Source organism: Pan troglodytes, chromosome 1 (genome assembly GCF_028858775.2).
Source record: "Pan troglodytes isolate AG18354 chromosome 1, NHGRI_mPanTro3-v2.0_pri, whole genome shotgun sequence".
Lineage (NCBI taxonomy): Eukaryota > Metazoa > Chordata > Mammalia > Primates > Hominidae > Pan > Pan troglodytes.
The window spans coordinates 228,413,947-228,429,358 of NC_072398.2; the positions used below are offsets into that span (position 1 = coordinate 228,413,947).

A 15,412-nucleotide genomic window follows, 5' to 3' on the forward strand; every position below is an offset into this window, starting at 1 on the left:
TTGCCCAGGCTGGAGTGCAGTGGCTCCATCTTGGCTCACTGCAACCTTTGCCTCCCAGGTTCAAGCGATTCTCATGCCTCAGCCTCCTGAATAGCTGGGACTACAGGCACGTGCCACCACGCCTGGCTAATTTTTTGTATTTTTAGTAGAGACGGGGTTTCACCATGTGGGCCAGGATGGTTTCAATCTTCTGACCTCATGATCCACCCGCCTCGGCCTCCCAAAGTGCTGGGATTGCAAGCGTGAGCCACTGCGCCCAGCCGCCCTTGTTTATGCCTATCAGGCAAGAGCTGGAGAGGGGACCATGCGGATGTGCGCACTGTTTTCTGTGGCTGCCGTAACCAATGACCACACAATGAGCAGCACAGAACGAGATAAATTTACTCTCTTACAGTTCTGTAGGTCAGAGTCCGAGATGGGTACCAGGGAGCTAAAGCCAAACTGCGGGCAGGGCTGGCTGCTTCTGGAGACCCCGGGAGAATACATTTCCCCCTCTTCCTGTCTTTGGGGGGCCCTGGGAGAATCCCTAGTTCCCTGTCTTCTCTTGGTTCTGGAGGCCCTGGGACAATCCTTACCTCCCCGTCCTCTCCTGCTTCCGGAGGCATATTCCTTGGCATGTGACCCTTTCCTCCATCTCTGAAATGCATCCCTCCAACCTCTGCCTCCATCATCAGCTCCCTCTCTCACCCCTCTTGTGGGGACCCCTGATGACACTGGACCCACCTGGATCCTGCCAGATGGCCTCCCCATCTCAAAATAGCTGAATCACGGTCCCCTTTGCCGTGGGAAATAACATAGACACGGGTTCTGGGGATTGGGACGTGAAGACCTTTGGGGAGCCACTTTTTTTTGCCAACCATAAATGTCCCTCATTGAAAAACATCTTTTCTGAGCCCTCTGTTTGGGGGTCAGTCTGAAAGCCGCCCTGGGAGAGACACCCGCATGGCACTGAGTCGCGTCTGCTCAGAGCACCATCCCCACCGTCAATGCTTACTCACTTCCGAGCTGAAGGGCTTCTGGGACGGTCTGTTCCTGCTCAGTGAGACACACAGGACAGGCCTCTCTGAGGTCAAAGGGCACCCTAGCCTGCAGCCAAGGCCAGGGAGGTGGGCAGGAGGTGGTGGGGAGGGAGCCAGCAGAGGGGCCATTAAAAAGCCCCCCGCCCACGCACCCACCTTCACTGTCAGACCCCTTCCTTTCTCCCCACAGCTCTTCAGTATTTGCCAGCAGGCCCCTCTGTGTGCATCAGTGAGTTCCTGAGGGCATGCCGCAGAAGTGAAACTGTCAATACGACCCATAATTACCCCCCACCAACACACAACTTACTCTGCACCAGGCACCATTTTAAGATTTTACATTCATTAGTGTGGGATACATAGCAAGACCCTGTCTCTAAAAGCAAGAAACAACAAAACTAAATTAACTGGATGTGGTGGTGTGCGTCTATGGTCACAGCTACTCAGGACACAGGCAAGAGGATGGCCTGAGCCCGGCAGTTGGAGGCTGTGGTCAGCTGTGACTGCACCACTGCACACCAGCCTAGGCTGCAGAGTGAGATTCTGTCTCTCTCTCTCTTTTTTTTTTTTTTTTTTTTGAGACAGAGTTTTGCTCTTGTTGCCCAGGCTGGAGTACAATGGTGCGATCTCAGCTTACCGCAAACTCCGCCTCCTGGCTTCAAAAGCGATTCTCCTGCCTCAGCCTCCCAAGTACCTGGAATTACAGGCATCTGCCACTATACCCAGCTAATTTTTGTATTTTTAGTAGAGATGGCGTTTCACTGTATGTTGGCCAGGTTGGTCTCAAACTCCTGACCTGGTGATCCACCTGCCTTGGCCTCCCAAAGTGCTGGGATTACAGATGTGAGCCACCTTGCCTGGTGATTCTGTATTCTTAAAAAAAAAAAAAAAAAAAAAAAAAAGGCCGGGCACGGTGGTTCATGCCTGTAATCCCAGCCACTCAGGAGGCTGAGGCAGGAGAATCGCTTGAACCTGGGAGGTGGAGGTTTCAGTGAGCCAAGATCATGCCACTGCACTCCAGCCTGGGTGACAGAGAGAGACTTTGTCTAAAAAAAAAAAAAAAAGAAAAGAGAGACAAACCAAAGGACCTAGGGGTCAGAGTTATGAAACTTCAAAATACGAATGATTTCCATGCACCCCACTCATATCAAGTCCTTCCGGTTTTAAAGTTCTGTTTTGCATAAATTACTAACCGTATACTTCATCGTCAAGAGTAGACTCTTTCTGTTATTCTAATACTTTCAAAGACCAGACTGACCAGCTGAACATTAGACAATGAATTCTTGGCGTTATACTGGCCTCAATCTTACAACGGTGTATTTTGCTATTTTTATCAGAATTCATCATTTTCATATTAATCCAATTAGCATCCTGTTTACCAATACCTCATTTTTTAATTTGCAGCTTCCTTCTAAAAGCTTGGGGGGACTTTCACAACTCAATCTGTCCTCCCTCATTACTGCCAAATAATTAGTCAAGGAGCCGTCCCTGATCAAAAATTAAGAACCCAGAAGCAAGTTGGAGCATGCCTCGCTCCAGAAGAAAACATGACAGGAGACTCTTGTAATTATGAGGGGACTGGTTGGTAGTCATGATGCAGCTGGCAAAGACTGTGATAGCAGGAAGGAGAGACCTGCACTGAATCGTGAGCGTGGCCGATCACAGCTCATTAACTAGCTTGGAGTTTGCATCTCCTGTTTAACTGACAAAGACCGCAGAGTCTTTCCTCTGTAATTTGGGGGCTGACTTCACCCTGCATTGTGCATGGTGCAAATTGCGAGGACCATAAAGAGAGGATGGTGAGTTGCCTTGCCCACTGAATCGTGCACCTTATCTCGGTCATCGGATTCACAGGAATCACCTGCCTCTAAAGAGGGAGCACATCTTCCCTTTGTAGCCTGACCGCATCTGGTAAGGGTGGCTGGGTTTTCTGCAGAAGAGATACCCCTCTCTGTGGCCCAGCCGAGGCCTCCCACAGACTCTACAACCCCTGCCCCCCAACCATCTCACAGTCAGGAATGACCCACACTGAAGCAAGGCTGCTCCCCGTCCCCTACAACCACCAGGCCCCAGTCTGGCGGGTGGGCACCACCCAGGTGGACCCGGAGGCCAGGAGGCTGTGGAAGAGAAAGCTGCGGGTCTGGCTCACGTATTCGGGCTGGTGGAGAAAATGGAGCCAGGAAGTCATTGCTAAGATCACAGGAAATGGTGCAGTACGGGCGAGCAGGAGCTTCCCTGCCCTTTCCAAAGGACCCAGTGAAATACTGCACCTCTCCTGCAGGAGGGGCAGCCTGCCCCCTCAGCCCAGCCTTCCCCAGGTGCCACCCCCAACCCTGCCTGACACCTCAGAGCAGCAGGTGAGCAATTAGAGCCCCCACCCCTCCTCACAGGCACCCTGAGCCACGGGGGGCCTGCCAGCTGGTACTGGGCAGGGAAACAGGTGGGTCCTTCCTATCCAATGCAGCGCCCCTGGTAGGGGGACACACCCTGGGCTGGGTGGAAGCCCTGCCGGCTCAGGCCCTGCATCTGGGCTGGTAGGAAGGTAGGAGTCGTGATGCCCAGGGGCCCGTGCCCAGACTGGCAGGGCAGAGGGGCTGCACCAGCCTCACTTGGGCACCTCAAGTCTGCCAGTGCCACCCTTGGGGGTTCTCAGGTGTGGTCCCATAGGCAGCTCAGATCGAGCGCACAGTGGGGATACAGCAGTGGCCTCCCCAGAGAGCCTGTGGCATGGAGGGAGGGGGGCCGGCCACGACCCCCAGGGTACTGATTGGGCTCAAGACATACCACTACCCCAAAACCTGGCACGGTGGCATCTGAGAAGCCAGGGAAAGCAGGTATGCTCTCTCCTGCTCCCTGTCACCCTGAGGCAGGCCATGAAAGAGTTATCGGGCCTTCCTCTGAATTAGGTCACAGACCCTCATGTGCCCTAGACCCAGAGGAAAGGAAGACCAGAGCCTTCAGGCCTGGCCCCAGCCCCCGGTTCAGGATGTCTGTATCCTTTCTTTCTTTCTTTTTTTTTTTTTTTTGAGATGGAGTCTCGCACTGTTGCACAATCTCGGCTCACTGCAAGCTCCACCTTCCTGGTTCACGCCATTCTCCTGCCTCAGCCTCCCGAGTAGCTGGGACTACAGGCGCCTGCCACCACGCCTGGCTAATTTTTTATATTTTTTAGTAGAGATGGGGTTTCACCGTGTGAGCCAGTATAGTCTCGATCTCCTGACCTAGTGATCCGCCCGACTCGGCCTCCCAAAGTGCTGGGATTACAGGCGTGAGCCACCACGCCCAGCCGCCTGTATCCTTTCATCACGCTCCGTGCTGTCCACACCCCACAAACCCAGGAGGAAAATATGCAGAGTTCCCCGGTTCGATGGGTGTTCCATTCTCAAGGCTCCTGTGTCACATGGAACTTCTCGTAAATAAGCCTGCACGGCCCTCTTGTTAACTTGTCTTTCATTACAGGTACGGCAGCCACCAGGCTCGTGATAGGCAGAGGGTCCTCTTGATAACCTGTCTTTGTAGGTGCCGCAGCCACCAGCCTCGTGAAGAAGAGAGGCCCCTTCTCCCCTCAGGCATGGGTGGCCCGGCCTGCAGCTGATCTTGGTGGCATGAATTGATCTCCCAGGCTTCAGCCTCCCCATCTGTGAAGGGGACAATGATCACTGTTTCCAGATAATGGTCAGCAAAGCCCTCATCTGTATGATGCCACTGCAGTGAGGAAAGCGCCGCCCTCAGATTACTCATGCCAGTGCCCAGAGGGCAACACGTGGGCCCAGAGACAAGTTTCTCTTATAAAAGAGAATTTCGTTTTTCTCTGAGAGCCCTCGGAGCTGCTGGAAGAGGCAGCCCCATGCTGTCCTCACACTGGGGACCCCTCCCTGCGCTCCCCAGCCAGGTCTGTCCTGGGGCCTGGTGGGGAGCTGATTCCATCTCCAAGGCCCGTAGAGGCCCCTCTAGGCCCCCTTGCAATGTCCCCTCCATAGCCCTGACACCTGCGTTGGGGCTCAGGACACGCCACCCCACCCCACCCCAAAACATGGCTTGAGGGGGCAGAATGTGCCACCCCAAACATGCCTTGGGTATATCAATTATTTCGAGTAACTGCAGACACAGGAGTGGCTCTGCCCAGCTGCCTGTCTGGGAGAGAAATGAAAGACATTTCCATTCGTAAAGGTCTCTATGCCGGGAGGAGAGCGGCTCCAGGTAACTCTGATCGCCTGAGAGACGCATGTCCGCGTGACGAAACCACCTTCATTCACCAGTCAACTCCCCTGCTATAGCTGGTTCAGCCTGCAGCAGCCCCACAGTCCTGTATCTTCCTGCAGCTGAGGATGACGCAGACGCCTCCGCCATCTGGCCCCTTCCCCCAGTTTCATCTCCGTGTGGGACTCCCATTCGTGGACATATCATTAAAATGGGTTTTCTCCTGTTGATCTGTCTGATGTCACTTTTCCTCCCCTGCAGCTTGGTGACATGAAAGGAACTCCGTGGCTGGCCTTACTCCCTGTGGATGCCACAGCTGCAGGATCCTGGGGCCCCAACAGAAGCCGGTGAAGGAAGAATTCCTGCTCCAGCAGGTGCCTGGTCTCCACCTTCAGGGACTGCTCAAGGAGAGTGGTAATTTGGGGCAGCAGGAGGAAACATGGGTGTGAACTAGTTCTTTTTTTTTGAGACAGGGTCTCACTCTGTCACCCAGGCTAGAGTGCAGTGGCACCATCATAGTTCATCGCAGCCTCAACTCCTGGGCTTCAAGGGATCCTCCCACCTCAGCCTCCTGAGTAGCTGGGAGACAGGTGGGCACCACCACACCCAGCTAATTAAAAAAAATAAAAAATAAAATAAAAAAATATTGTGTGTGTATATATATAATACATATATTATATAGTGTGTGTGTATATATATAATACATACATATAGTGTGTGTATATATAATACATATTATATATATAGTGTGTGTATATATATAATACATATTTTTTATATATATATATATATACACAAAATACGTGTGTGTGTATATACAGTTTGTTGCTCAGGCTGGAGTACAATGGTGCGATCTCAGCTCACTGTGGCATGAATCTCCCTGGGTTCAAGGGATCCTCCTATCTCAGCTTCCCGAGTAGCTGAGATTACAGGCATGTGCCACTATGCCTGGCTAATTTTTGTATTTTTTGTAGAGATGGGGTTTTGCCATGTTGCCCAGGCTGGTCTCGAACTCCTGGGCTCTAGTGATCCGCTCATGTCAGCCTCTCAAAGTGCCGGAATTACAGGCATGACCCACCATGCCTGGCCAGATCTAAGAGTATTTTAAACTATCTAACTTTCTGCATTTCTCTTTGAATATTTCATTGTTACTTTGATTAAATGAGAATTAAGTATTATTTCATAATGATCTGGGATTCTATTTAATCAAGTGCTTTCAACCTTTTGACATTTTGACAACTTTCCAAAATCACACACTCTAAATTAAGTCTTTTTGACCCTGAATTAACGTTTGGGATTTCCTAGATTGGCCCCTGGAATATCTCAAAAGGATTTATTTTCTTTCCTTATAAAAACATAGATTATTTTGCCAATGTTAAAGGGAAAATTTTTTTAAATAAAATAAAAAGATATTAAATAAATTGGGCTTATTTGATCAACTAAATTTGCATGGAAGCACTGTAAAATATGAAGTGATGATTAACCTTCTCTGGGTGAGTTATATTTGCATGGATATATAGTCATATAAGAGTTCCAGAAATTATATGAAATTCTTAGAAATCTGATACATTCTATATTAGTTGTAATTCTAGTTATTATGTGAAAGTATACACCACAGGAATAACCAAACTTCCTCATCAGTTACATTGTAATGATGTCATCACATCTTTAGCCAAGGCCATTTTAAGCCTTTCTGTCATACACAGTTAACTGTTTGGCTCTGATGCTTTCCCGAAAGCTTTTGCAAGCAACTATAATCCTAAAATGTTGTGTCTTCGAGAAGATTTCATGGGGAAGACTTTGACCAGTACAGGTTTCTGATACATTAAGATCACACCACTGGATGGCAAGAATTTCCAGAATGTAAATGAAGAAACTATTTATAACTTACAGCATTCTGGTACATTACACTTTTATAAGCAAAATTGAAATGATGACTTTTCTCCCTACCTGATCTCTCCAGAATTTAGAAACTATTAGCATTTTTATTTTTACGGCCATAGAGTTATTTGCTTAAGTTCAAGATGAATCTGCTGCCTTGTAATAGGAAACAACTGGAAATATTGGTTAGCTCACCAAGTGTTTGACCGGAATATCATATTTGAGAGTGATGTGCATAAAATCAGATGTGAGTAGCTTTAAGGAACTAAGGTTGACTTTATGGAGCCAATGAAACCCGTTGGAGGAAAACAAAATTGCCCTTGTACCTGGATTAAAGGGCTTCTGCAGCCTCACGGGTTGAGGAAAGACTGTCATTTTTTGGCAGTAATTCTCAAGAATACGTTGGGAACCTTGAGAAAGAGGAATCCACCCAAATCTATAGGTATTGCAGGTGAAGTCTGATATCAAGTCCTTGGCTTGACTTCTTAGCCTCAAGAGGCTTTTGAAAGCCTAACCTGAGATTTATTAAAAGTTCCAGCAAAGCTGACCTAAAGAAAGCCTAGCTGGCCACTTTCTATTCTTGCTGCACTTGTGCAAATAATCAGGCCAATTTTAATGAGGCTAGACTTACTTTACAAACAAGTTAATCTGACTAGGCTGGGCACAGTGGCTCACGTCTGTAATCCTAGCACTTTGAGAGGCCGAAGTGGGTGGATCCCGTGAGGTCAGGAGTTCAAGACCAGCCTGGCTAACATGGCAAAACCCTGTCTCTACTAAAAAAAGTAATAATAATACAAAAATTAGCTGGACGTGGTGGTGCATGCCTGTAACTCCAGGAGGCTGAGGCAGGAGAATCACTTGAACCCGGGAGGCAGAGTTTGCAGTGAGTCGAGATCGTGCCACTACACTCTAGCCTTGAGCGACGGAGTGGAACTCTGTCTCAAAAATAATAATAATAATAATAATCTTACTGAGATTATTTTTAGTAGAAAGAGGGGTGATGTAGAGCGAACCTATATTTCAGTAGAAAGCCATATTGTGCGCCCCATATTAGATTCTTGTCCTGTTTAACGTCTTTGGGATTTTGTTATCTATTGATGTCTACAAACTGGACGGGTTCCTGATGTTTCTAGTTTCCTGCAGTATCTGGCTGCAACTCCCAAACTAACACTTTCAATTTTCTCCCACCGTTCTTATTGAAATCATGAAGAACAAAACTGCCCTTTGCCCAGAAATCCTGCAAAGTGAGGCTGGACGACTTGAAATACTCATCAGCGAGATTACCACGAAGCCCAGGTGCGAGGGACCCTCACACCTGTTGCTGCGTGGGCCGCCCAGACATCGCCAGAGACCAAACCACAGAAGACGCTCGGAGCCCAACATCTACAAACCTGCCCCGCCACGGCCCCCAGGCTCAGAAACTGGTTTTTAGTCAGCTCCAATGATTAGCTTTTTTTTTTCTTTTGTTTCCATAGAAATGCCTCTTCAAAGCATTATGGGACAACACACCCACCCAGTTTCTGTACCGTGGAGCTTCTTGGGGAAGTCTCAGACTAGGAAACAATGGGGCTCAGGACACATCACCCCAAAATACGACTGTAGGAGACCAGAATACGCCACCCCTAAATATGACTATAGGAGACCAGAATACGTCACCCCAAAATATGACTGTAGGAGACCAGAATACACCACCCCAAAATATGACTGTAGGAGACCAGAATACGCCACCCCAAAATATGACTGTAGGAGACCAGAATACGCCACCCCTAAATATGACTGTAGGAGACCAGAATACGTCACCCCAAAATATGACTGTAGGAGACCAGAATACGTCACCCCAAAATATGCCATGTTGACATGTTGATTACTTTGAGCTAAAAGCAACTGAGAACCAGCCAACAGAAAAAAAGCTCTTCAGCTCCCTAAAATAAAGTAAAAAACTCTTTTCTAAAGAAAATTGACATCTATAAAGGACATTTTCATTAGTAATGGTCTGTGTGCCAGGAAGAGAGCCACGCCAAGACGCATTTTCTCGCCATGAGACTGATAGCTGCACCACGAGGCAGCCTTTATGCCCAGACGTTTCCTCCCTCACCCTCTCCTCATTTGTCTCTACCGCTCCCCAGAAGCCCAGGCCCCGTTTCCTTTCTGTCACAGAGGACGGACATCTGCACTGCTCCCATCTGGTTACTGCTGAGTCTCCTGTTTTTATGGCACTTCCGGGCGTAGGCACAGCCTTAAAACTGTTGTCTCTTGTGAGTCTGTCTTTTGTCAATCGTTTATTGACAAGAACCCCGTAGGGAAGAGGGAGGCAACTTTCCCTTCCCCTCTCCACAGCTTGCTCTTTGGGGAACCCGATTTAATCTCCAAGGCCCACGGAATCTTCCGGCCACTGTCCATCCCTAGTGTCCCCCATGTCCCCTCTACGGTCCCTGCTCCATGAGACCTGCCTTCCGTGCCCTTGCTCTGGCCCCAGCAGGGCCCTTCCTGCCACCTGGTCTCTCCAGGCCTCACTGGAGGCCACCACTGGGACGGCGTCTCCTCTCTGTCCAACTCCCCGAGAGGTGCCTCTCCAGACCCTTCCGCGCAGACCGATGCCCCCCGACCTTCTGTAGCACCCACGGCCAGGTCCAGGGCTGGGGCCCGGGTCTCGCCTCTCCCGGTGGGGCTTCTTGTTCAATACATGTCTGGTTTCTCTCCCTAACTGGGGGCTATGCGGCCCAAGCAGTCCCCAGGTAGAGGAGCTGCTGGAGAGTGTGGAACAGTCTGTTTTCCAGGATGCAGGGGCTGTGGAGGAGGCGCCAGGCGGGAGGTGCCGGGGGAGAGGCGGGCTGCCCATCCCCGGCTGTGCCCAACCCCAACCTTCAGTGTCCGGGTTCCAGATCCTCGTCCTGAAAAGAGGGGCGTGGCTTAGACCAGGTTTCTTCCCCGTTTGCGCCATGGCCCCTCTGGCAGCCTGGGGAATCTCAGACGCCTTGTCCGGGAGAATGTTTTAAATACATGAAGCAAAATACACAGGATCACGAGTTACTGAAACATAGCCACTCTAGTGGGTTGGATGCAGCCTCCCGGAACGAGCCTCAGAATGTGATGTTATTTGGAATCAGGGTCTTTGCAGATGCCACTTAGGTAAGGGTCTGAAGATAAGATCATTCTGGATTTTCCAGGTGGGCCCGAAATCCAAGGACAGGTGTCCATCTAAGGGACAAAAAAGGAGAGACACACAGGGACACAGAGGAGAAGGCCATGGGGAGATGGTGGCAGAGACTGGGTGGCGCATCTGCATGCCTGGGAACCACAGGATGGCCGGCAGCCCCCAGATCCTAGGAGGGAGGCAGGAGGCGAGCCCCCTCTCAGAGCCTCCGAGGGAACCCGACCCTGCCCACACCTGGCTTCAGATTCCTGCCTCCACAACCGTGAGACAACACTCTCTATTGTTTCCAGCCACTTAATTTGTGGTCATTTGTAACAGCAGCCTGAGAAAACTTACAAAGTGACCCTAATATTTAAAAAGCAAAAGTGGGAGGTGATCATATGTGCGCTTCTTTGTTCATACATTAAGTCGTAAGCCTGAGAGCAGATCTAATCACCACCAGAATTGCAACTGAGCGACAAGCACAAACCACTTTTTAAGATGCTGCAGCGATTACCGGACACCATGAAAATATCAGTGGTTCCCACTGGTGAGGTCACAGGTACTGCTATGACTGTAGTTTGCTGCCTACATTCAAAACTGGAGGAAATGCTGAAATTTGCTTTGAGGTTAATACAAGGTGCCATTTTTCCCCATCCAGGCTCACAGCACCCCGGACTCTCTACCCCTGGCTTAGATGGTCTGGAAGGGCCCTTCCGGCCTGAATGTTCCACGGTCCTAAGTGTCTGGGGGCCGTGTCTGAGCCAACGGCAGACCCAGGCAAAGGATGGTTTGGCAGTCCCAGTCCCAGCTTCGTGGTCATAGCTGGAGTCCCCTCTCCCGTACTTTGCAGCTGTGTGACCCTGTGTAAGTAGAATAGCCAGTTGAAGCCTCAGTTTCCTCATCTGTAAGTGGGCATAATTATAGTATCTACTTCAACGGGCTATTGTGGGGATTACAGGGAAAAAAATGTAAACTTTTTAGCCAAGTACCAGCTCACAGCCACCATGGGCTAAATGTGAGTTATTACAGGAAACATTAAAACAAGAGTTGGGCTGGATTCTCTTTTTCTTCTTTGGGTCTCTGATGTGCAACTTGTCCAGGAAAAGAAAGCACTTTGGATGAGCGAGTGTTTAGCCTGCAAAGAAATACTGAGCACAGAGTGGACTGCCAGGGGGCAGGCAGGAAGTCTATAAACACGTGCACATGTCTGTCTGAGCTCACTTTGGTATAAGCTGTCTTACACTCAAATGCCAATGAGCAGACGGATTTTTTTTTTTTTTTTTTGAGACGTAGTCTCGCTCTGTCGCCCAGGCTGGAGTGCAGTGGCGCGATCTCGGCTCACTGCAAGCTCCACCTTCCGGGTTCACGCCATTCTCCTGCCTCAGCCTCCTGGGTAGCTGGGACTACAGTCGCCCGCACCACACCCGACTAATTTTTTGTATTTTTAGTAGAGACGGGGTTTCACTGTGTTAGCCAGGATGGTCTTGATCTCCTGACCTCGTGATCCACCCGCCTCAGCCTCCCAAAGTGCTGGGATTACAGGCGTGAGCCACTGTGCCCGGCCGAGTAGACGGAATTTTTAGAATAAAATACCTTCTGCACGACCCACAGAGAAGGATTTTCGAGGCATCCTGTGTAACCCACTTAAGAAGGCAAACTTCTAAGAAAGCCATTGTGTGTTTTCGTTATACACGAGTGGATGTTGCCAGCTACAAGTGTGTTTTGTGTATTTGTTAAAGGAATCTGGGCAGAACATGGAAGTATTAAATACTGGTAGGAGTAAGTGATCACTCAGCCTACTTACTGGTGATAAAACATTACATTTAGAAAACTTTCACCACATTCAGATACAAATAACACGGGAATTCAAAAGAAAAGTAGGCGTTATTGTCATTTAGTAACTCATCTCAGCTTTTTTCTTTTTTGCTTTTAAAGCAAAATCACGAGGAAATAACATACAGATATCTTAAAAGGTTGCCTTAGCCCTCCCCACACTGGAAAACAAAGGCAAGCCGCAAAATGGCAGCTCGTTACATGAAACACACACCAAAAGTATTTTTTGTGTGTTTTTTTGAGACAGAGTCTCGCTCTGTTGCCCGGGCTGGAGTGCAGTGGGGTGATCTTGGCTCACTGCAACCTCTGCCTCCCAAGTTCAAGCAATTCTCCTGCCTCAGCCTCCTGAGTAGCTGAGACTACAGGCACCAGACACCACCCCCGGCTAATTTTTGTATTTTTGGTGGGGACAAGATTTCACCATTTTGCCCAGGCTGGTCTTGAACTCCTGATCTCAAGTGATCCACCCACCTCGGCCTCCCAAAGGGCTGAGATTACAGGCGTGGGCCACGGTGCCTGGCCTTAAAGGATGTTTTGAAGACTTTTTCTGACTTTTTGCAAACACAGGGTTCACCGTGTATGCAATGTCACTTTGGCATGCTCGGAATCTCAGGGTTAATACCGCCGCTGGGCAAGGGCAGGGCCTCGTCCGGGTTCTGGAGTGGGTGCGCGGCTCCTCTCTCGGCCCTCAGCCTCTTCTCTTCTCTCCGCTTTAGCTGTGCCTTTCACACGTGCTCAGTGTTATCCATCCATTCTTGGACCTGGGTGGGGCTTGCCCTATAAATAAATACTAAACCAGGCATCCTTGCCCCAGTGCATACTTCTGACAGATGCCATCAGCTTCCACCCACGCCTTGGGCAGATGCCTGCCTCGCTGCCATCCCTCCTGCCCTGGAGATACCTACCAGATACTAAGGAGCCAGCTCTCTCCCCAGGGCTCCTGGCTCTCCCAGCTCTGGAACAGCACCTGGGACCCGAGGCCATCATGTGTGAGGACACTGAGTGGGTGCCAGGCACTCTCCCAAGCCCTTCGGACGGCACCTCACTGACTGTTCTCCAAGCCTCTGAGGCAGGAACTACTATTACCCGACTCTGCAGATGGGTAACCTGAGGCTCCAAGTGGTTAAGTGACTTGCTGGAGTAAACGGGGAAGAGGAGATTTGAACCCCAGCATTCTGACTTCCACACTACCCCATTAACCACTGTGCCAGACCAGCTTCTCCATGCGACTGGCCTTCGGGATTTGGAGACAGCTACCTGTTCGCTGTAGCTTTCACGAGAAGGACTGCAAGGCAGGGCTCACATCCCTAGCCATTCTCTGGTGGCCGCGGCGCATAGACAAGCCCAGCTCAGGTCCACCTTCCGTTCACCCCAGGCTACCTCTGATTGACAATAGGCAGCTGCCACACTGCAGCCTCTGACACCAACTTTTATCTTATTTTATCTTATTTTTTGAGACAGAGTCTTGCTCTGTTGCCCAGGCTGGAGTGCAGTGGCATGATAGCAGCTCGCTGCAACCTCTCCATCCCAGGTTCAAGCAATTCTTGTGCCTCAGCCTCCCGAGTAGCTGGGAGTACAGGTGCCTGCCACCATGCCCAGCTAATTTTTGTATTTTAAGTAGAGACTGGGTTTCACCATGTTGGCCAGGCTGGTCTCGAACTCCTGACCTCAGGTGATCCACCCACCTCGGCCTCCCAAAGGCTGTGAGGGATGACAGGCGTGAGCTACCGTGCCCAGCCAACTTTTTATCTTATTTTAAAAACTACAGACGTAATGCATACATTCATATATGGCAACATTTCAAACACTGTGTCCTGTTCTTAATGCTTTTTAATCTTTTCCCGAATAAATCCAAAGAGGGGTGGCTCAGCGCTCAGTAAGTGCCAGAGGCCACGCGCTTTGTTTACTCCTCCCCGAGAGCTAAGGCTGAACAAATAAACAGCAATGACAGCAACAAAAAACAAAACAACAAAAACCAAAGCATTGTGTTAATGAGCCTGAGCCATTTCCAAATGTCCAGACAGTGGATAAACAGATGGCAGCATCTTTGGAAGCAAATGACCTCTGGTCAGAAGTTTGGGGTGCATTGCTTTTCCCTGCACCCTTGCTGGTTGAAGATCGTCTATCTGTCCCCTGTTTATGTAGCAGACGTGTGCATACTACATGGGCTTATCTATCTCCTAGCGTCCAGGCCAAAATACAAGCTGAGCAAAGGTAATCATCGCTCCCCAAGTCCAAGCCCCGGGAAAGGCAGGGGCTGCAGGAGGAGGCGGCCCAGGAGCTAAGGGGGCGTGAGGTGTCTCCCTCCAGGCCGGCCCGGGCCATTTCTTCACGGGCTTTCTCTACCTGGGACCGCTCCGGAGACAGGCCAGGAGCCCTCGACAGACAAACTCAGAGTCACAGGGAGCTGTCCCTCGGGAAACCATCGAAACCGCTTAGTAACCAACTCCATGGGTCAAGGCCCCCGCCCAGATCCTTCTCCCTGTCCAGAGGAGGGCCTGGCCCTGGCTCCTCAGGGAAGCTGAGGCCTCGGGATTGGCACAGCCCTGCAGGGAGCGCGCGGGCGGGGAGGAGCTTGCTGGCGATTTCCACCTGCACCCGCGCCCCGCACCCCGGCCTCTTCCCGGGGTTACCCTCCCAACGGCCCTCGGAGCCCGGGGTGGAGAGGGGACAGCAGGAGGAGGGCCCTCCCGGAACCCCTGCGGGGCTGTCTTTGGCGCCAAAGGCGGCCGGCGCTGAGGGCAGGACCCGCGTCTCCTCGCAGGCTCGACTCTGGCCGCTCCAGCCTCTCGCGAGCGCCAAGTCCCAGGGGCCGATCCAACTCCGAGGGAGCCCCTGTGTCGCCTTGTCCCAGCTCGTCCCCGATCGCCCTCCCCTCACCTCCCAGCTTCGGAGCTGCGAGCCCAGGTGCCTGCCCAGTGCTGCGTTCCAGCCCCCGCCCGCGGAGCCGAACCGCCCCCCGGCCCTGGGCCTCCTACCTGCAGCCGTCGCAGCCCCGGGCATCGGCGTCCGTCCCGGCCGGCCTGGCGCGGGCCCCGGCTTCGCTGCGTCCCCTTCGCGGGCGCGCGAGCCTCTGGGCGGGTGCGCGGGCGGGGAGGCAGGGCGGGCTGCCCGGCCCCTAGGCGGGTTATATGGGCGCGGGGAGGGGAGGCGCCGCGGGGAGTAGGCGGCCGCGGGCGTTAGCGCCTTTTTAGCCCGGCGCGCGGGAAGGCAGCGCGGGCCACCGAGTCGCGGCGGGGCCAAGGTCTCCTCCCGGCGCTCCGCCTCTCCAGCTGGCCGCGTCCAAGTCGGGGTCCCGGGCGCGCTCTGCCCCGCCTCCTTCCCGCCGCCTTTTGGCGCGCGTCGC

General features: G+C 51.4%; 1 protein-coding gene across 4 annotated transcripts in view; it reads right to left on the reverse strand.

Annotated features, from left to right (window-relative positions):
- TP73 (tumor protein p73) overlaps positions 1-15,390 on the reverse strand; it is an 80,114-nt gene extending 64,724 nt beyond the window's left edge. For 2 of the 4 annotated variants that reach the window (XM_063805696.1, XM_063805706.1), the window contains exon 1: positions 15,045-15,177. The gene's annotated coding sequence lies outside the window, so the exon portion shown is untranslated. Of the gene's footprint in view, positions 1-15,044 lie in introns of all 4 variants that reach the window. The other 2 variants (XM_016952823.4, XM_016952814.4) reach the window with 2 other exon arrangements.
- Between the last annotated feature and the right edge of the window lie 22 nt (positions 15,391-15,412).